Here is a 22216-nt window from a genome sequence, read left to right as displayed (position 1 = left end):
TCCACATAGGAATGAAGAGGTCTGCTCCAGCTCCTGCCCAGAGTTGGTGTTGTCACTAATTATTTTGCTCCTAACTAATGAGAATCTAGAGTATATACTTGTCTGTTTATTTATTTGTTTGTTTTTATTTCTCTTCCAAGAGACACAGTTCTTTCCTCTTGAATCAAATCCTGTGATTCAGACAGCCGAGGCTTCCAGGTTGTGAAAAACATAAGGATCATGTCAGTCTCCTTCATCCCCGGAGACTGCGCCATCAGAGCTGCCACAATGAATGAGGTTGGACCTTCCAAGCAGGGAAGATGTATATGCAATGTGTGATGAGCCTGTCTGGCTACGGGAAGTGGCTACTGCTGTCTCAGTCTAGTGACCTGTCATCTGTGGCCTTCAGAAATTCCAAATGACTGACTGAAGTTGAGAAGCTAGAGTCTGCCCAATGTGGCCCAAAGATATAACAGCACAAGCCTCACCCGGAACACTTGATCAGATGGATAGATGCCAACTAGACTTACCTGAATCCGAATTATTAGGAATGGAACTCAGCAACTTTTTAGTAAGTTCCCTGAGACCCATTTGGATCAGAGTGGGTGGGTATTAGCTGCTGATGGTTAGGCCAGCTGTCACCATACCTTCTCATCCTTTTACTCTTTCCTGCTATTTAGTTCATTTCTTATACCCGGCCCCAGGCCTTTGCACAAGTCTTGCAAGTTTCTTTCTCTGCCCTGAAGGCTCTTCTCAACATAATCAAGTGTAGTCCTCTTGCTTCAATCAGGTCTTTCTTCAAATGACACCTCCTCAGAGTCTTTTTGATCTCTCTATGCAAAACAACACTCTTACTAAATGGAATGATGGAAACAATACATTGCTTTGTAGTGCATATGACTACCTAAAACTGCATTATTTCTTTGTTTGTGATCTGTCTTCTCAATAGGATGTAAGCTCCAAAAGAGCAGGACTTCTCATAAGTTTTCTTTAGTGCTGTATGTGCAGTGCTTAGAACAATGCCTGAATTATAGTAAACACTCAATAAACATCTATCAAGTGACTGTATGATGAGGCATAAACCTGCCAATAGTGATAAATGCTAATATCATGTGCACTGGCAAAATGACAATTTCAAAATTCTCTATGGATCCTAATAGTTTAAAATGTAATAAGTCTTTGGAAAACAGGATTTGAAAATTCACAAAGAAGAACAAAACTGAAAATGCAGCATATCAAAACATGGGAGACTCACCTAATGCAGTGCTTACACTCAGTGGACATGAACTTAGGCAAACTCCGGGAGGTAGTAAAGAACAGGGAGGCCTGGCATGCTGCCATCCATGGGGTAGCAGAGTCAGACATGACTGAGTGACTAAACAAAAACAACATGGAAATTTATAGCACTAAGTGCTTATATTAAAAAAAAAAAAAGAATGAACTCAAAACAAGTTAAGTTTCCACTTACAAAACTAAAAACAGAGGAGAGTCAAACTCAGGCAAGCAGAAAGAAGAATATAATAAAGATGAAAGTAGAAATAAATAAAATTGAAAACATATAACAATAGAGAATATAAATGACACCAAAAGTTGCTTTCTTTAAAGGATCAATAAAAATTCATTAAAGTCTAGCAAGATTTACAAAGAAAAAAAGAGAAAAGACACAAATACCTCATGAATTTGAAATGAGAGAGCAGATACTTCTACAGACACTCCAGACATTAAAAGGATAATTAGTAAGGAAACCATAATCTATAATCAACTCTATGCAGATAAATTTGAGAAATAAGATAAAATGGACTAATTCCTCAAAAAGTATAAAGTACCAAAGCTCACTCAAGATAAAATAGATAACCTGAATATTTCTGTACTATTAAATCATTTGAACTTGTAGTTCAAAATCTTCTAAAAATAAAAACTTCCTGTCCCAGATAGTACTAGAAAATTCTACCAAATATTTAAAGATGATATAACACTATTTCTACACAACCTAATCCAGACAATAGAAGAGAAAAAAAAAAAAACAATTTACACCTCATTTTATAAGGCAAGCATTATTCTGAAACACAAAACAAAGACAGGACTTCCCAGGTGGTCCAGTGTTTAAGAATCCGTCTGCCAGTGCAGGGAACATAGGTTCAATCCTTGGTCTAGAGAGATTTCACATACCTCGGAGCAACTAAGCCTGTGCGTCACAACTGCTGAACCCAAGCTCTAGAGCCTGTGCTTCCCAACAAGAGAGGCCACCGTGCTGAGAATCTGGTGCACTGCAAAGGAGAGTAGCTCCACTCACAGCAACTAGAGAGAGCCCATGCACAGCAATGAAGACCCTGTGCAAAGAAAAATAAATGATAAATAAACAGAACAAAGACAATGTCACAAATGAAATACATCAATATCTCTCATGGACATCAGTTCAGTTCAGTCACTCAGCTGTGTCTGACTCTTTGCGACCCCATGGACTGCAGCACGCCAGACCTCCCTGTCTATCACCAACTCCTGGCGTTTACCCAAACCCATGCCCATTGAGTCAGTGATGCCATCCAACCATCTCATCCTCTGTCGTACCCTTCTCCTCTTGCCCTCAATCTTTCCCAGCATCAGGGTCTTTTCAAATGAGTCAGCTCTTCTCATCAGGTGGCCAAAGTATTGGAGTTTCAGCTGCAACATCAGTCCTTCCAACGAATATTCAGGACTGATTTCCTTTAGGATGGACTGGTTGGATCTCCTTGCAGTCCAAGGGACTCTCAAGAGTCTTCTCCAACACCACAGTTCAAAATCATTAATTCTTCGGCACTCAGCTCTCTTTATAGTCCAACTCTCACATCCATACATGACTACTGGAAAAACCATAGCCTTGACTAGACGGACCTTTGTTGACAAAGTCTCTGCTTTTCAATATGCTGTCTAGGTTGGTCATAACTTTCCTTCCAAGGAGTAAGCATCTTTTAATTTCATGGCTGCAATCATCATCTGCAGTGATTTTGGAGCCCAGAAAAAGAACGTCAGCCACTGTTTCCACTGTTTCCCCATCTATTTGCCATGAAGTGATGGGACCAGATGCCATGATCTTAGTTTTCTGAATGTTGAGCTTTAAGCCAACTTTTTCACTCTCCTCTTTCACTTGCATCAAGAGGCTCTTTAGTTCTTCTTCACTTTCTGCCATAAGGGTGGTATCATCTGCATATCTGAGGTTATTGATATTTTTCCCGGCAATCTTGATTCCAGTTTCCTCCAACCCAGAGTTTCTCATGATGTACTCTGCATATAAGTTAAATAAGCAGGGTGACAGCCTTGAAATACTCCTTTTCCTATTTGGAACCAGTCTGTTGTTCCATGTCCAGTTCTAACTGTTGCTTCCTGACCTGCATACAGGTTTCTCAAGAGGCAGGTCAGGTGGTCTGGTATTCCCATGTCTTTCAGAAGTTTGCACAGTTTATTGTGATCCACACAGTCAAAGGCTTTGGCATAGTCAATAAAGCAGAAATAGATGTTTTTCTGGAACTCTCTTGCTTTTTCAATGATCCAGCAGATGTTGGCAATTTGATCTCTGGTTCCTCTGCCTTTTCTAAAACCAGCTTGAACATCTGGAAGTTCATGGTTCACGTATTGCTGAAGACTGGCTTGGAGAATTTTAAGCATTACTTTACTAGCATGTGAGATGAGTGCAATTGCGTGGTAGTTTGAGCATTCTTTGGCATTGCCTTTCTTTGGGATTGGAATGAAAACTGACCTTTTCCAGTCCTGTGGCCACTGCTGAGTTTTCCACATTTGCTGGCATATTGAGTGCAGCACTTTCACAGCATCAGCTTTTAGGATTTGAAATAGCTCAACTGGAATTCCATCACCTCCACTAGCTTTGTTCATAGTGTGTTCATGGAGATGAACACACAAAATATAAGCAGGTCAGTTTGGAGTTGGTAGATGCAAACTATTACATTTAGAATGGATAAACAACAAAGTCCTAATGTATAGCATAGGGAACCATATTCAAAATCCTATGATAAATCATATGGAAAAGAAATAAAAAAGAAAGCATATATATGTATAACTGAGTCACTTTGCTATACAGCAGAGTCTAGCACAACAATGTAAATCAACTATACTTCAATAAAAATATAAGCAAATCAATAGATCAAAATATGCACACAGTAATATATCACAACTAAGCAGAGCTTATCCCAAGAAAGCAAAGCTAGATCAATCTTTTGAAACCCATGAATGCAGTTCACTTTTAACTATATGAACAGTCTAAAGAAGATTAAAGCATAGAATCATCATCAATCATTGATACAGAAAAAGTAAAAATTTGTTAATAAAATATAGCAGCCACTCATGATTTTTTAAAAAGAAAAAAATCCCTAAGCAGATTAGGAATAGAAGGGAACATTCTTGACATAATAAAAAACATTTACAAAAAACCTGTAATTATCATCATCCTTTTGGTAAAGCTAGAATACTTTCCTCCTAAGACTGAGAAGAGAAATTTTGAATTCACTGGTCTTATTCAACATAGTATGGGAATTCATAACTAGTAAAATGGGAAAAAATAAAATAAAAGACCTACAGATAAGAAATTAAGAATAAAACTTTTCTTTCTCCATTTAAATTCAAGTTTATCTATTCTACTCCATAGAATCTACAGAAAATAAAAACAACAAATAAAAACAAAACCTCTTAGAACTAATAAGTGAACCTAACAAACTCATAGAGTACAAGATCACCACTTAAGAGTCTGCCATGATTTAATATACCAGCAATATAATAGGAAACTAAAGTTTTAAACTATTACAATAGTTCCAAAAAGTCAGATTAAACATATTCAAAGTCAATGACCATAAAATTACAAACATATGGGTGAAATAAATAAAAATCTAAATAAATGGGAGACATCCCATGTTCATGAGTTAAAAAGATTCAAAGCAGTAAAGATGTTTATTCTTCCCAACTTTATTTACAGAGTTAATGCAATTCCAAAAATTCAAAATCCCTGTAAGGTTGATTTTAACTATAGCCCACCATTCTCCTCTGTCTATGGAATTCTCCAGGCAAGAATACTGGAGTAGGTTGCCATTTCCTTCCCCAGGGGATCTTCCTAACCCAGGGATTGAGCCTGGGTCTCCCACAATGCAGGCAGATTCTTTACCATCTGAGCAACCAGGGAAGCCTCCTCCAAATGAAAATAGCTCAAATATTTTTAAAAGGTAAGAATAAAATTCTGGGGCTCATATTACCCAATTTTAAGAGTTCCTGGAATTAAGAGAGTGTGTTACCAGTAAAGGGATGGACACGTGGACGTGCAGACTAATGGAAGATACAGAATCCAGAAATAGGCCCATAGAAATATAGCTGCTTAATATTTTAAAATATATTTATTTATTTGGTTGTGCCATGTCTTAGTTGTTGCAAGCGAGATCTTTCATCTTTCTTAAGTCATGTGGTATCTTTAGTTGTAGCATGAAAACTATTAGTTACCGCCTGTGGGATCCAGTTCTCTGACCAGGGGTTGAACCTGAGCCTCCTCCACTGAAGGTGCAGACTCTTAGCAACTAGACCAGCAGGGAAGATCCTCAACTGATTTTTAATCAAGATGCAAACTACTTTAATGGAGAAAGAATTGTGGGATTTTTTTTTCCAACGATATATGGCAACAATTGGACATTATATTCAAACAAACAAAAAACCCTTAACCTAAAGCTCACATCTTAAATGTATCAAAAACCTAAATGTAAAACACAAATGTATAAAAATCTTCAAAGAAAACCTTTGTGACCTGAGGTTAGGCAAAATGTTCATAGATATGACAACAGAAACATAACCTCTGTAAGAAAAACTGATAACCTGGTCTTCTACTAAATTAAAAAAAAAAATGTTGCTGGTGAGAGACCCTATTAAGAAAATGAAAGATAAGTTATAGACTGGGAGAAAATATTTGAAAATATATATAAAATATTATATGTCAAAAGTCTTGTATCTAGAATGTATAAAGAACTTTCAAAAATCAGTACTAAGAAAACAAAGTCAATTTCTAAAATGTTCCAATGATCTGAACAGAGACTTCACCAAACATTATTTAAGTATATCATAAGCACATGAAAAGATTTTCAACATCATTAGTCATTAAGAAAGTACCAATTAAAACTCTGGGAGATTGTGAAGGACCTGGATCCTGGCCTGCTGCAGTTCATGGGATCACAAAGAGTTGGACATGATTTTGCGAGTGAACAGCACCACCAATTAAAACTATGCTCAGGTAGCCCTGCACAACTATTAGAATTTCTAAAACAAACTAAGCTATCTAGTGTTGGTGAAGATGTTACGTAGAACTCTCGTATCTCGCTGGTGTGAATACCAGATGGTACAGCCATTCTGGAAAGCTGTGACACTTTTTTATAAAGTTAAACACACACATATGCCCTAGAAAATGAAAATTTATGTTCCCACAAAAGCTTGTACACAAAGGTTTATAGCATCTCTATTCAAAATTGCCAAAAATTGGAAGCAACCCAAAAGTCCCTCAATTCATGAATGGATAAGCAAAATGCAATACATCCACATAATGGAACACTACTCAGCAATAAAAAGGAATAAACCATTTATACACACAATAATTTGGGTGAATCCCAAAGATATTCCAGAGTGTGGGAAGTCAGACTCAAAAGATTACATACATTGTGATCACATTTAAATAACATCCTCAGAAAGACAAAGCTATAGTGATGGAGAGCAATCAGTGGTTGCCATGGCTGCAGTTGGGAAAGGATGCAATTATACCGTTGGTCCTTCGTATCCACATGTCATGATGAGTTGAATACATGGATGCAGAACTTGTGGCTACAGAGGGTTGACCATACAACATCATTTAATATAAGGAACTAGAGCATCTGAGGATTTTGGTTTCTTCAGGGGATCCTGAAACCAATACTCTGAGAATACAAAGGGACAGCTATTAAGGGACATCACAAGGGAGTTTTTTTAGGTTGAACATTCGGTATTTTGATTGTAGTGGTTACACAAATTTGTACACATTAAGATTGCCAGAATGTATAGCACAGAAGTCAATTTTACAATATGATCATTTAAAGACTAAAATTGATCTTTAAAAATCTACACGGGAAATCAGTTCAGTTCAGTTCAGTCACTCAGTCATGTCTGACTCTTTGTGACCCCATGAATCGCAGCATGCCAGGCCTCCCTGTCCATCACCAACTCCCGGAGTCTACTCAAACCCATGTCCATCAAGTTGGTGATGCCATCCAGCCATCTCATCCTCTGTCATCCCCTTCTCCTCCTGCCCCCAATCCTTCCCAGCATTAGGGTCTTTTCCAATGAGTCAACTCTTCCCATGAGGTGGCCAAAGTATTGGAGTTTCAGCTTCAACATCAGTCCTTCCAATGAACACCCAGGGTTGATCTCCTTTAGGATGGACTGGTTGGATCTCCTTGCAGTCCAAGGGACTCTCAAGAGTCTTCTCCAACACCACAGTTCAAAAGCATCAATTCTTTGGCGCTCAGCTTTCTTCACCGTCCAACTCTCATATCCATACATGACTACTGGAAAAATCATAGCCTTGACTAGACGGATCTTTGTTGGCAAAGTAATGTCTCTGCTTTTCAATATGCTATCTAGGTTGGTCATAACTTTCCTTCTAAGGAGTAAGCATGTTTTAATTTCATGGCTGCAATCACCACCTGCAGTGATTTCGGAGCCCCCCAAAATAAAGTCTGACACTGTTTCTGCTGTTTCCCCATCTATTTCCCATGAAGGGATGGGACCAGATGCTATGATCTTAGTTTTCTGAATGTTGAGCTTTAAGCCAACTTTTTCACTCTCCTCTTTCACTTTCATCAAGAGGCTCTTTAGTTCTTCTTCGCTTTCTGCCAAAATAAAGTCTGACACTGTTTCTGCTGTTTCCCCATCTATTTCCCATGAAGGGATGGGACCAGATGCTATGATCTTAGTTTTCTGAACGTTGAGCTTTAAGCCAACTTTTTCACTCTCCTCTTTCACTTGCATCAAGAGGCTCTTTAGTTCTTCTTCGCTTTCTGCCATAAGGTTGATGTCATCTGCTTATCTGAGGTTATTGATATTTCTCCCAGCAATCTTGATTCCAGCTTGTGTTTCTTCCAGCCCAGCATTTCTCATGATGTACTCTGCATATAAGTTAAATAAGCAGGGTGACAATATACAGCCTTGACATACTCCTTTTCCTATTTGGAACCAGTCTGTTGTTCCATGTCCAGTTCTAACTGTTGCTTCCTGACCTGCATACAGGTTTCTCAAGAGACAGGTCAGATGGTCTGGTAGTCCCATGTCTTTCAGAAGTTTGCACAGTTTATTGTGATCCACACAGTCAAAGGCTTTGACATAGTCAATAAGGCAGAAATAGATGTTTTTCTGGAACTCTCTTGCTTTTTCGATGATCCAGCAGATGTTGGCAATTTGATCTCTGGTTCCTCTGCCTTTTCTAAAACCAGCTTGAACATCTGTAAGTTCATGGTTCACGTATTGCTGAAGCCTGGCTTGGAGAATTTTGAGCATTACTTTACTAGCGTGTGAGATAAGTGCAATTGTGCGGTAGTTGGAGCATTCTTCGGCATTGCCTTTCTTTGGGAAATAGGGAAAAAATAAAGGAAAAATTAGGTCAAAAAAGAAAGCAAATTGTAAGTGCAATGTCTTGGGTTCCCTCTAGGCCATGGTGGAGGCTTCTGAAGTCCTCAACACCTGACCTGGCATCTGGATATGCCAACATAGCTTTTACCTAGATCAGGGACTTACTGATCTTCGCATCTATAGACTCAACCTTAAGTTAATTTCTAAACCAGTGGTGATCAGCCCTCCTGAAACAGTAAAATATTATAATAATGTGAGTAGTTTTAGAACAATACTGATGCCTTGGAACCTCACCATCTGGACTGAGCTGCCAGCATCCTTATTTTTAAAGTGTTTCTCAGGTGAGTCTAATGGGAAAATCACCATGAAACACTGAAGGTGACTTAGGTTCTTCTGTGAAGTTTAGTAGCCAGTCAACTTCACTGCTATTCTCTGAAGTGCTGATGCTAAGTGCAAAGAAAGGCTGGCGGTCTAGTTCAGTTCTAGTCTTGACTGAGACAAGGGGAACAGAGACAGAGACCAAAGGAGGTATGATTTCATAAGATTTCATGGAGGTTGCAGAGTGGCTCCTATCTGGTTTCAGCTCTGAAGCACCTGACAATCTAGATCACAGAGAGGGAGTAAAGGACAGGTTTTCAATAGCTGAAAAATTATTTATGATCTAGGGCACTCTATGTGTGAAATCTCATTGAATTCTCGCAAAATCCCTATAAGAAAATGGCAATCATCAAATCAAGAAATTTTTCTAAAGCCGTATATTTTGCAAGTGCAAATAACAAGTAGACATTTGAACCCAGGCAGGACTTTCGGTTTCTTTTCAAATTGTCCATAAGACATTTGGTCCATGCCAAACGGTCCTTGAAATTTGGCCCCATCTAAAATACTCATGAGTATATTTGGTCTATGCCAAGTGGTTTTGGATAGAACTAAATATCAAGGACTTTTCTGGTGTGGACTAGATGTCTCATGGACCTAGTGTTTCACAGACATTTTGGATGGGACATCAAATGTCTGCTCACCATTTTAACTGTGCTTAACCACTCATCAATTCCAAATGCCATGAAGTATCACCAGATTTGGAATTACATGGATTTAGAGTCCAGCCATCTTTCTAACACTTATTAAATGCAAGTGTTCAGTGGCTCAGTCATGTCTGACTCTTTGCAACCCCATGGAGTATAGCCATTCAGGCTCCTCTGTCCATAGGATTTTCCAGGAAAGAATACTGGAGTGGATTGCCATTTCCTCCTCCATTATTCGATATAAACTGTAGACTGCTGCTAAGTCGCGTCAGTCGTGTCCAACTCTGTGCGACCCCATAGACGGCAGCCCACCAGGCTCCTCCATCCCTGAGATTCTCCAGGCAAGAACACTGGAGTGGGTTGCCATTTCCTTCTCCCATGCATGAAAGTGAAAAGTGAAAGTGAAGTTGCTTAGTCATGTCCGATTCTTTGCGACCCCATGGACTGCAGCCTACCAGGCTCCTCCATCCATGGGATTTTCCAGGCAAGAGTACTGGAGTGGGTTGCCATTGTTTACTTAATCTCTCTGAGCCTCAGGTTCCTAATCTGAGAAAATGGGGGTAGGGGCATTATAACTGTCACTTATGAAACATGTATATGTGGTATACACAGCAGAAATGCCAATCAACGAATGTTTCCCGTTTCTCTCTCATGTTCTAAGTTATGACACTGGCTTTAAGCATGCTGTGACAATTTATCCTGAAGTTTCTGCGTGGGGTATGATAATTTACTAATTACTCTGTAATCCTAGGGGATTTCTTGTGTTAATTTTTGCTATCATTGCTGCCTCCATGTCTCTCTCTCACATACAAATACACATACACACATCCTCATCCAGAGCTTTCAAAGCACCCTTACCTATACTTCTGGTTTTAGATAGCACACACCATGTTTTGCTTCGAGCTGTACTCAACTTACTCATCTGTTCTCTACTGCAGCTGTTCATGCCACATCTGTATTCACACCTGAAGCAGCAGCTCCTCCTCTCCAACTTGGTCCCTACCCACCCCACCCCCATCAGAGAAAAAGCCCTGGTTCCCACCTGCACCAGGCTCTGTAAAATAGCCTCCTAGAAAGCTGTCATCTTCAGTTAGTGAGGATAATGGGATTATTCTATCTGTGTAATAATAACATGTTCAATTTAAAGGAAAAAAAATCTGAAGCCACTTAAAAGCTGCTGTTTGGTGCCGATATATTATTCCAGTAATGAATAATCACTAAAGATATTATTCTGGATGCAGTTACCATGCAGTGATGTGAATAAAATGCATTAGATGGAAAATTGTATTTCAAGTAAATATATGCACTAGTAGAAATGTATTACCACCCATTAATATGCATTAATTCAGAACCAAATGCCAATTGGAGTGCACCTACATGGGTTTGAATGGCAGGCAGTGATTTGAAAGTGGGAGGAAATAGGTTTGGATTTGGTCAAATAGACTGAGAAATGATGGTGAGGGGAGTGGTGGATGATTCAAAAACAAACAGGTGAAGGGACTAGCCTGCGGACAAAACAGCCATGAGGAACAACCCCTCCCACGCCTCCTTAAAGAGACTTTGTCTGTGACTAAGGCCTATTGAGAACTGTTGACTTTTCTAAAGCAAGAGCTTTTTTCCCCCTCTCCCACAGTCTGCATCTTCAAGTTTTCTTTGCAAAGGAAACAAAAAGAAAAACCTCTATGTTTTTGCTAAGGTAACTGCCTTGGCATCTTACTTTTTTTTTTTTTCCTTTTCTCTACAGAAGCAACTGTCAGATTTGTTATTGTTAAGACGAGCTTGTCCAAATCTGAAATCTGCAAGGGTTTCCTCATTATCATAGCATTCCTGATCTAAACAGCAAAAGTGGTTTCACCATTCTTAAATGGGACATCTTCAAGTTCCCTTCTTTCCTACTTTAGGATAATTCAGAGGACTCCAGAGACAAAAGACTCCAAAGATATGAGCACCTTAAGACTCAGAGGGACTTTTCCAGGCAGGCATTTTCCTTCCTTTTTAAAGCAATTTTATTTTAAAGGATACAATTTTAAACCTCTCCTTTATTAAAAGACATCCTACAAAGAGTGAAAATATAAAATGATTTTTCATAAAGCACAATAATCAACAAATGATTAGTTTCTAGAATCTCTAAAGAATAGTCCAAATCAACATTCAAAAAAGCACAGAAACCAATAGAAAAAGCTGAAAAAGACAAAACCAGGATTCTCACCAAAAAATAAAAATAAAGAAAATCCAAGTGACTGACAAATAAAAACTAGAAATTAGAAAGTGAAAAATAGAGTTGCATTAAAATATCATTGTATACTCATCTGATGGCAAAAGAATTAATAACCTGTTAATACCAAGAGGCATAAAAATGTGAACCAAGAGAAATTCTCCTATGATGCTGGTGAGAGTATCAATTAGTCAAATCCCCTTTTAAGAGTGTTTGTCACTGTCTCTTAAAACTGAAGGCATCTGTGCTCTACTATAGAGGAGTTCTAATCTTAGGCATATCCCCTCAAGAAACACATGTACATGTACAGAAATATTCATAACAGCATTGCTCCTGATGGCCTCAAATTGGGCTCACCAGTAGAATGGGTCGAGGATGCAGTACGTCCACACAGCCAAACACCAGTTAAGATGTGCAAGCTGCAACTATCTACAGCAAGATGAATATTCCAAATGCAAGACTGAAGCAAAGAAGTGAGACTCCAAAACATGTACTGTGTAATTATTCTTATGTGTTGTTTACAATCAGGCAAAATGAAGCTATGTTGTAGAAGGATACATATACACTGAGAAAGGTGTAAAGCAGAGCAACACCCTGAGTCTGGTAGGTGGAAAATTCTAGGAATCACACAGTAGGGATTCTGAGGGCTGGTACTGTTCTGGGTCTTGCCCTGTGTGGATGTGAGTCAGGGGTTTGCTTTACAATTATCTGTTTAAATATATGTAACCATATCCAAATTGGGAGATAGGGATTGATGTATATACTCTATTGTCACTATGTATAAAATAGGTAACTAATGAGAACCTACTGCATAGCACAGGGAACTCTACCCAATGCTCTGTGGTGACCTAAATGGGAAGGAAATCCAAAAAAGAGGGCCTGTGTGTATACCCTGATTCATTTTGTGAATCTGATTCACTTTGCAAAGTGTAGCTGATTCACTTTGCTGTACAGCAGAAACTAACACAACATTGTAAAGCAACTATACTCCAATAAAAATTAATTAAAAAATGTCTATAGCCATTTCTTATTATTTTCTCCATGTAAGTATGTTATAGTCTGCAATAAAAATTAGTGTAAAAATCTAATACAGGCTGGCATGCCCCCTTGGCTGACATTGCAGGTACCCATGGCTCTAGTCTCAGATTTTTTTCCAAACCTACAGTTTGGATCTACAGTTTCAGCTTGCTGGCCACTCAGCTACCTGGTCCATTTCTGCTGGCTTACAGTTGTTGTTGTTGTTGTTTTTTCCACTTTCCCAAGTGTCAGCTTGCTAATGGCTCCAAGAGCATCACTGAAGGCAGTTGCCCACTTCTTCCTTCTTGACACGTGTTCTTCTCCTGACTCTGGGGATGCCAGACTCTCCCAAGGATCCTCCTGAGCCCCTGGCTGCCTTTTCTCACCTCCCGTATGGCACATTTCCCTCTACTTGGAAATCAGAATCATAGAACAACCCAGAACTCAGTCTTGTCCTTCTCCTACACTCTCCCTCCTTTCCCTCCTCTTCTCTCCTGTTACTTTCAACCTTAATGAGCTCATCTAGCCCCATGCCTTTAAATACTCTCTTTAAGCTCACTGACCACCATCTTTTATATGGCTTCTGAACCCCAGAGGTACCTCCACTGGCACCTCAGCATTTAAATGTATATATAAGAATATCAAGCCCAACATGCTCCAAACAAGAATTCTGGCTCCCATATCCACTGTCCAACCTGCCTCCAATCTTCTCATTCTCTGTGAACAGCTACTTCATTAAACCACTTGCATTGGGGAAAACACAAGCAGCATGCCCAGTTTTCCCTTGTCTCTCACTTTGCACATTTCGTACATCACCACGTTCATCACCTTTGCCTGCGAGATGCATCTTGAATCCACTCTCTTCTCTCCATCTCAACTGCTCCACTGTCATTCAGGGTCCATCACCAGTACTTAAACCATTGCCATATCTTCTTCACAAGCTTCCCAGCTCCCACTCAACCACCTACCTCCTGCAATCCATTCTCTGCCCAGCAGCTGCAGAGACATTAAAAAAAAACAATGCAACACTGCACTGTTAAAAACCAGCCAACAGTTTCCTACCACACTTAGAATGAAATCTATGCTCCTTACAGTGAATTACAAAGCCCTTTACTCCTTATGTGGCAGAACAGTAAAGAATCTGCTTGCTAATGCAGGAGATGCAGAAGACACAGGTTCAATTCTTAGGTCATGAAGATTTCCTGGAGGAGGAAAACTCAGCCCACTCCAGTATTCTTGCCTGGGAAATCCCATGGAGAGAGGAGCCTGGTGGGCTACAGTCCATGGGGTCGTGAAAGAGTCCGATATGACTGAGTGACTGAGTACACACACACAAAGCACCCTCACACCTCTTGCCCAGCACACCGATCTTATCTTTAGTCACTGTCTGCCTTGCTCACTTCACTGAAGGCATAAGGACTTTTTCTGAATCATCAGAATTAAGAGCTTTCTCTATGACCTCAAGGCCTTTGCATTTCCCTTCTCCTCTTCTAGAATGCACTTTCTCCCTCAGGTCTTCACTTGCCTGGCCCCTTCTCAGAATCTCCTCAAAGAGGCCCTCCGTGACCAGCCATTCTTCTGGGCCCGCCTCGTCCCACTCCCTGACTTAATTTCACTTGGTCCTAATTGTTTTCTGGAAGATCCCATTTGCCTAGTTGAAGTCTTGTCTCTTGTTATATGCCCAGTCACTAAAACAGAGGATGACACTCAGTAAACACTGTCTGAATGAATGGTAAAAACAGGGTCTTATCTAACTACACATCCTTGTCTTTTCAAGCATTTCTTGCGTTTTTTTTTTATGGTAGAAAGGAGAAAATTTTCATATTTTATGATACAAAGCTCTGAAAATGTAACTGAACTTTTCAGGGTTTCTTTGATTGTTATAAGCATCTATCATACTCTGAGGGTGAATGAAAATTTTCATCTATTCCCAACGTGTAACTCCATAGAATTTTGAATTCTTTGGGATTAGTTGGCAATATTTATCAAAAGCTTAAATAACATGCAGTCACTTCTGAGATGTTAGCCTGAGGGACATAAATGTGAATATGTATTTATCACAGCAGAACAGAAACAAAACAAAATAAACAGAAAAATCAACAACTAAAGATCTGGAATAATATACTATCTAGAAAGTTGAATACCTTGCAATCATTAAATTATGTTGTAAAAAATTATTTCATGTCATAGATATTTGATCTTTTAAGTTGTATAAAGGTATTTACAATGTGATCACATTTTTATTGAAAAAAACTGCATGGTATTTGAATATATGAAATTATGCATAATGAAAAGGTTGAACAAGCATATGATATCATGTAAGCAGTGGGTGGTAGAATTATGAGTGAATATCTGTATTTTGAAAAGCTCCTACAATGAATTGAATGTTTCAATTTATAAAAATAACAATATGTTAGTTTTCATATACATATATATTACTTTTCTTACATTGTGAAAATTTTTCATTAAAAAATCAGCAAGGATTATCTAGTGGATATATGTACTGATTTTTATTTTATATCTTTATATATAAATATATACATAAAGTTATAAAAAGTAATATGTATATATTTATAGATAAATATTATATATAAAGGTATAAAATTAAAAAACACATATATCCATTAGATAATCCTTGCTGATATTTTAATGAAAAATTTTCACAATGTAAGAAAAGTAAAACAAACACACAATATTAAAAGAGTACAAAAAGAAAAGTGAAAGCTTTGTTATATGCCCTTCTGCCTTCAGTCTCTGTTCCTACCATAATCACTACTGACATGTTTTTTTTGCGTAGTTTTTTCTCCCAGATCTATTTTATGTTGTCAATTGCCTGGGCCCACCGTCTTGTTTCTCATTCTAGTGTGAATTTCTCCTACTCCAAAATTTCTTCTTTCCTATGTATTCTTCCTGGGTAGCTTCTTCCATTGCAAAGATGCACCATAGTTTATTTAACCACTGTCATGATGAGGAACACTAGTATTGCTATCAGTTTGGTTTTTTTTTCTTCATTATTATGAAAGATGATGTAGGATGTAAAGAAATCTGCAGAAGTTTAATTACTGAGTGAATCTACTTGTACCTTTTTTTTTTTCATTTTGATAAAGACTGCTAAACAGGTCCCTGAAAACACAAGTGTCAAATAATACTTGTGATTTGCTTTAAGGCACCTCTTACATCACAATGACGTGAGAGAATGCTTCATTCTTTCATTCAATTAACGATAACAACAATAATAAAATACCTAAAGCCCTTACTTTCTCAGAATGGGGAATTTGGACTAGGTGATTACCAAAGCCACTTTTAGCTCCTCACTTTAAGGGATTTTCCCCAAGTAATGGTCTATGTAGGAAGAAGAGACTATACAGGAAGAAGTACACAACAAGGAAGAAACTTAAAGTAAGAGAAATTCACACTGGAATGAGAGCTCAAACCATGGATTCCAGTTCATTACTAGACATGCTAGTGACATGGGGTGTTTGTGAGTCCTTGAATTTCTCATTCAGGAATGACCTCTGAGTCCAACAAGTGTGCCCTGGGCGTAGCCCACAATGGCCTAGTGTTGTGAGCCACAATGGCTAGCATGCAATGCCCCCCACGTCAAGGGAGACCATCGTGTAAAGGAAAGGTTATTGCATGGTGCCGCAGTGCTCACTTTGTGGCTGGGCCATTGTATTCCTTGGGGTATGTAGACCTAGGGGGAGTAGGTCAGTGACACAGGAGCATGTGACATTTACTTGGAAAAATTCCTAGCATGCAAGTTCATTATGAATGACCTCTTTAACATTTAGAAGTTCAACATTAGGCCCTTTCCAGCCACGCAAGGTGACGGGAGCAACAGTATCTCCCATCTGTTGAACACTATCTGCCTAAACATCCACTAGATTGGAGGTCAAAAGAAGAGAGTCTTTTCTTCATATTAACCTGAGTTCATTGGTACAAACTGAATTTGCTTATTCCATCTTATTCTCAGGTATGCCTGAATCTCAATGTATTTTACAGTTTTAATAACCAGTGTGATTGGTTTTACTACTCTTAAACCTCAGTCATTTGGAGAGAAAAATATATGTGGATCATGCAACCACCCTGTATAATTATCTCAGAGCAGATATAGTGAGAAAATCTTTGTTGTGCTGAAGTCAGAGGGAGATATCTAAGATGATGCCATAATTACGGCTTGAGATACCACTCTCTTCCAGAAGGAAGAATGTGGTTGGTCATTTTGCTAAATATTACAAATGTTCTTAGGGAGAAGGAAACTTATTCTAGTGGCCTAAAGCTAAGGGAGCAGAGAGGAAATTGTGATGGGGGTGGGGAGCGGACACAAAACTGTGACATGCGTGAGTATGAGGTTGCAGAATGAAGGGCCCCGATACCAATGCAGATGAACCCAAAATGGAACCAACACTGAACCCAAATGAACCAAGAGATCACAACAGCAAGAGTCACAGGTAACGCTTAGAACTGTTTGCCAAGCACCAATCTAAACTCTGCTTACAACAATTCACTTAATTCTCACAAAAAGCATTTGATGGAGATATCATAATTATGTCTGTGTTATAAATGCAAAAACCAAACATAAGAGAGAAGTCATTTGCCCATAATCATGCAGTTAATAAGTGCTTGCACCAAGCTGAAAACCAAGACAACCTGACTTGAGAGCCTCGACCCTTAATCAGATCTGCTTGGGAATTGTGAGACCATGAGCTCCAAAAGCCCTGGGGGAGCTGTCACATCAGATCCATCTGTTTGACAGTTTTCTCTCCACTTTGTCACTTCTAAGGTCTGTGCAAATTGTTGAGCATCTGCTCTGAGCCCCAGTAGTCTCATTGGAAACCTGAGGCAGAGATAATTAGTGGACCCTGAAAGACTATGTCCTCTTCTGGGTGTGGAATTGTTGTTGAGAAGTGACTGTCAAGCCAGAGACTACATTTCCCAGCCTGCCTTGCATCAAGGTAATGTCACATGACTGGTTCCAGCTAATGGAATGAGATCAAAGCTTTCTGTTTTACACGTGGCAGTGCACATACATCAATCCTAATTTCCCAATTCATTCCAGCCCCTCCACCACCACTCCCCTCTGTGTCCACATATCAGATCCCTACATCTGGATCTCTATTCCTGCCCTGCAAATAGGTTCATCTCTACCATTTTCTACAGCCACCATGGAGAAGAGTATGGATGTTACTGAAAAAGCAAGAAAGAACTACCATATGACTCAGCAATCCTACTCTTAGGCATATACCCTGAGAAAACTATAATTCAAAAAGACACATGCACCCCAATGTTCATTGCAGCACTGTTTACAATAGCCAGGACATGGAAGCCACCTAGATGTCCACAGACAGATGAATGGATAAAGAATATATGGTACCTATCCACAATGGAATATTACTCACCCATAAAAAAGGATGGACATCAGTCATTTGTAGAGAGGGGGATAGACCTAGAGTCTGCCATAAGAGTGAAGTAAATCAGAAAGAGAAAAACAAATGTCATATATTAATGTATGTATGTGGAATCTGTGGCTATTATCTTATGCTGTCTCAAGAGATAGACTTTACCTTAGCAGGAAGCCATATCCCAATATTTTCTTTCAAGGACAGAGATATAAACTATAGCTTGAAGCCAACATACAATTTCTGTTCGTAATCTAAAAGACTGGACCCTGTCACCAAACTTTAAGTTCCGGCTGCTGACCTCCACCGCCATTAATCACTTAGTCCATGAACAGATGTCCACTATGATTGGGATCCCTGTTTCCTGAATAGACCTATTCCTCAGCACCTTAAATACTAGCATAGTCTCAGTCAAGCCCAAGATTAACATGACCCTAAAGATGCTGAGCTTGAGGCAGTTGCCTATGTCTATAGGGCCCATTGCTATCACTGAGTTTGCTCCCAGAAACCTGAAATTAACTTCTTCATTGTCTCCATAAATGTATTCCAAAAAGGCTCTGGCATGCTGTGGCTAGGATCTTTTGAATGAGGATGATAAGAGCTGAAAATACTTGCTTTGCCTTCAAACGTCTTCCCCCACTCCATGTTGTAACTTGAATGTCCATCATTAGAGAAGTAGTTCTTTGGGCTTCTGAGGTTTGAGATATAGCAATTGTGGATTCAACAGTCCATACTTTTAGTCTTATCAGTGGTTTATCCTTGGATGTTGGACTTCCTTGGTGGCTCAGTGCTAAAGAATCCTTCTGCCAGTGTAGGAGATGTGAGTTTGATCCCTGGGACGGGAAGATCCCCTGGAGAAGGAAATGGCAAACCACTCCCGTATTCTTGCCTGGAAATCCCATGGACAGAAGAAGCCTGGTGGGCTGGAGTCCATGGGATCTCAAGGGAGTTGGACATGACTTAGCAACTAAAAAACAAAAACAACATATCCTTGGAAGTGAGAACTCCAAAAGAGTAACTGACATAACAAGCTGCAGTAACGAGAATTCATGGGGACTGACCTTAAGTAAATCTAAGCCTTTATTTAGTCTTCTTTTGTACTACTGTAAATTCTGACTATGAATTGTCCCCACAGATACTAATTGTGCCAACATGATCATTAAATCTTAGAATCTCTTGGTATGCTTCCTAAGAATGGGACCTCCTCAATATTTTGGACCCTAATTTTGCTCTTAACAAGATGCCCACTTAGATTGGCTTTTTTTTTTTAATTGGAGCTTAGTTGCTTTACAATGCTGTGTTAGTTTCTGCTGTATAGTAAAGTGAATCAGCTATATTTGCTTTGTCATCACAGATCATTGAGTTCACCGTGCTATACAGTAGATTCTCATTAGTTATCTATTTTATACATAGTAGTGTGTATATACATTAATCCCAATCTCCCAGTTCATCCCATGCCCCCTGCCCCCTTGGTTTCCATATGTTTGTTTTCTATATCTCTATGTCTATTTCTGCTTTGAAAATAGGTTCACCTGTACCATTTTTCTAGATTCCACATATATTTGTTAATATACAATATTTGTTTATCTCTTTATGACTGTTGACATTCAGTTAACTGGTCACTCAAACACTTTATGGGGTACATTAAAAGATGTAATAAGTTTAGCCATAAAAACTGAACATAATAGTATTTATTATCTCATAGATTTTATGGGTTAGGAGTTTGAGCACAGTTTAGTTGGGTCTTCTGCTTCAGGGTCACTCATAATATCGCAATCCAGTTTTTTCCCTGGGTGGCATCTCATCTGAAGACTTGACCAGGGAAAGACTTGCTTCCAACCTTCTTTTCATGGTTGTTAGCAAGATTCAATTTGTTCTGGGCCATTGGATTGAGGGAATCGCTTTCTATTTGGTTGTTGGATAGAGGTCTTCATCTGTTCCTTCTGTATAACCCTCCTTGACACGGCAACTTGTTTTATCAAAGCCAGCAAGGGAGAGAATGCAAATATCCCTTTTTCCATCTTGCAGTCTTGGTATTATAACATGTTTAAAAATGCATCGCAATATGTCACTTTCCTATTAATACTTAAAACCCTCTAATGGCTGCCCATTAGATTTAGAGAAAAGTTCCAAATTCTTCACCAGATTCTGATCCCAACTCCTCTCATTATCCAAATCTATAATTATGTCACCATATTACCCTGCCTTCCTTTTCCCTAACATATGAAGCTTTCTTTGGTCCCGGGACTCTTACACCTGTCAATCCCCTTTGTCTGAAACACTCTTCCCCAGAGCTTCACCTGGTTGATTTCTTTGTATCTTTCAGGCTAAATATCACCTATCTAGTGAGGCCTTTGTCTGCCATGTAATCTAAAGAAGTCCCTCCAACCCTATCACTTTCTCTTACATCATCTGGCTATATGTTCTCCATAGCATGCATCACTCTTAGAATCATTTTGTTCATTTACTTGTTCTATATTATCTATCTTCCTCCACCAAGAAGTAAAATCTGTGTGGGCAGACACTGGGGGACGTAGTCACTTTTTTGGTAGTGTATTGTTTGTTGGATGGATGGATGAATGGATATTTGTTAGGGAGTTCCTCCAGGAGGCCAAGAGGGGGCAGCACCATGAACCCATCAGAGATCATTCTGTAAAGCAGAGCACAAGCCTGAATCATGGGAGAGCTATCAAACCTAAAAGAGTAGCCTCTTTCTATCTGTCGCCTTTACCCAGGCCATTCTGAATACAGAGGTCAAAATTCTCATAAGTGGAAAGTTATGGAGGGCAGGATTTAAAGCATCTTTTTGCTCTTAAAAATGTATAATCCAGAGAGCTCTGGACCAAAAAGCAAAATAGAGCTAGACAGCCATGGAAAAGGGAAAGCAGGCCGATAACAGGAAACAAGGTGGCTAAGAAGCTGGGGACAGTGTGTGACTCCCAAGAACCCCACTCTTGGTGACTGGATCATCCAGCGAGACACATCAGCTGCTCAACAGATTATGGCTGAGCAAGACTGGGAGGCAAGAAAAACCCTCTAGAAGAGAAGAAGCTGAGTAAGGATGGACAGAGCATCAGGGGAGGTAGAGACAGAGTCAGGAAGAATTCGTCTGAGGTCAGGAGGAGATGCATTCAGACAAGATCAGGTGTGTTTGGGGTGATATGGTCATAGACAAGGATAAGATGCATTCAAAGTGAAGGAGGCAGTCTTGATACTGCTCACAACTCACTGCAATTGTGCATATCATCATCTCAGACCTTCGGGAGACAGTAAAGAAGAGGCTGAAGGTGTCTACCCTCTTCCAATTCCCCTTTGTAAGGGAAAAAAAAAAACACATAAAACATGCAGTCTGGTAGGCTCCAGTAAGACCACAAAGGTGGTTAAGGTGAAGCTAAAATTGAGCTAAATACAGTGAGGTCATTTCAAGACTTGGGAAGCATCTCAATGTGAAGGGAATAGCTCTGGACAAAAGAAAGAGGAGACCAGCTCTAAGCTGAGCCCTTTCCAATGACTGGTGACGTGTACTTGGCATACCACCTACTCTCTTGGAACTTCAGCTTCTCCATCTGTAAAATGAGAAAAGAGCAAGAGAAGTTCAAAGGCTTCTAAGAACTAGGCTGATTATGCAGAGTCACAGCAAATGAACCTGGTAGGGGATGGGGACAGTGGGCCCTGGGAAAGCATACAGTGTTTAGGACTACCTTTTGAAAACAAATAAAACAGGTAAATGAATGAATGAATGTTGTTGTTCAGTCACTAAGTCGTGTCTGACTCTGTGACCCCATGGACTGCAGCACGGCAGGCTTCCCTGTCCTTCACCATCTCTCAGAGTTTGCTCAAATTCATGTCCTTTGAGTTAGTGATGCTATCTAACCACCTCATCCTCTGCCTCCTCTTCTCCTTTTGAATGAATAAATGATGAATAAGTGAATAAAACTCTAAGTGTTAAATAAGTATGTTCGCCAGCTACT

General features: G+C 39.4%; 1 long non-coding RNA gene across 1 annotated transcript in view; it reads right to left on the bottom strand.

The window, feature by feature from the left end:
• LOC145529381 (uncharacterized) overlaps nt 1-22216 on the bottom strand; it is a 278482-nt gene that overhangs the window by 132399 nt on the left and 123867 nt on the right. The window contains exons 3-4 of the long non-coding RNA XR_014071152.1: nt 2149-2309; nt 1235-1354 (exon numbers count right to left, since the gene is read on the bottom strand). This is a non-coding gene — a long non-coding RNA (uncharacterized LOC145529381). The remainder of the gene's footprint in view (nt 1-1234; nt 1355-2148; nt 2310-22216) is intronic.

Source organism: Giraffa tippelskirchi, chromosome 12 (genome assembly GCF_054371585.1).
Source record: "Giraffa tippelskirchi isolate mGirTip1 chromosome 12, T2T-mGirTip1v1.2.pri, whole genome shotgun sequence".
In the NCBI taxonomy this organism is placed as follows: Eukaryota; Metazoa; Chordata; class Mammalia; order Artiodactyla; family Giraffidae; genus Giraffa; species Giraffa tippelskirchi.
This window is presented reverse-complemented; position numbering and strand designations above follow the sequence as displayed.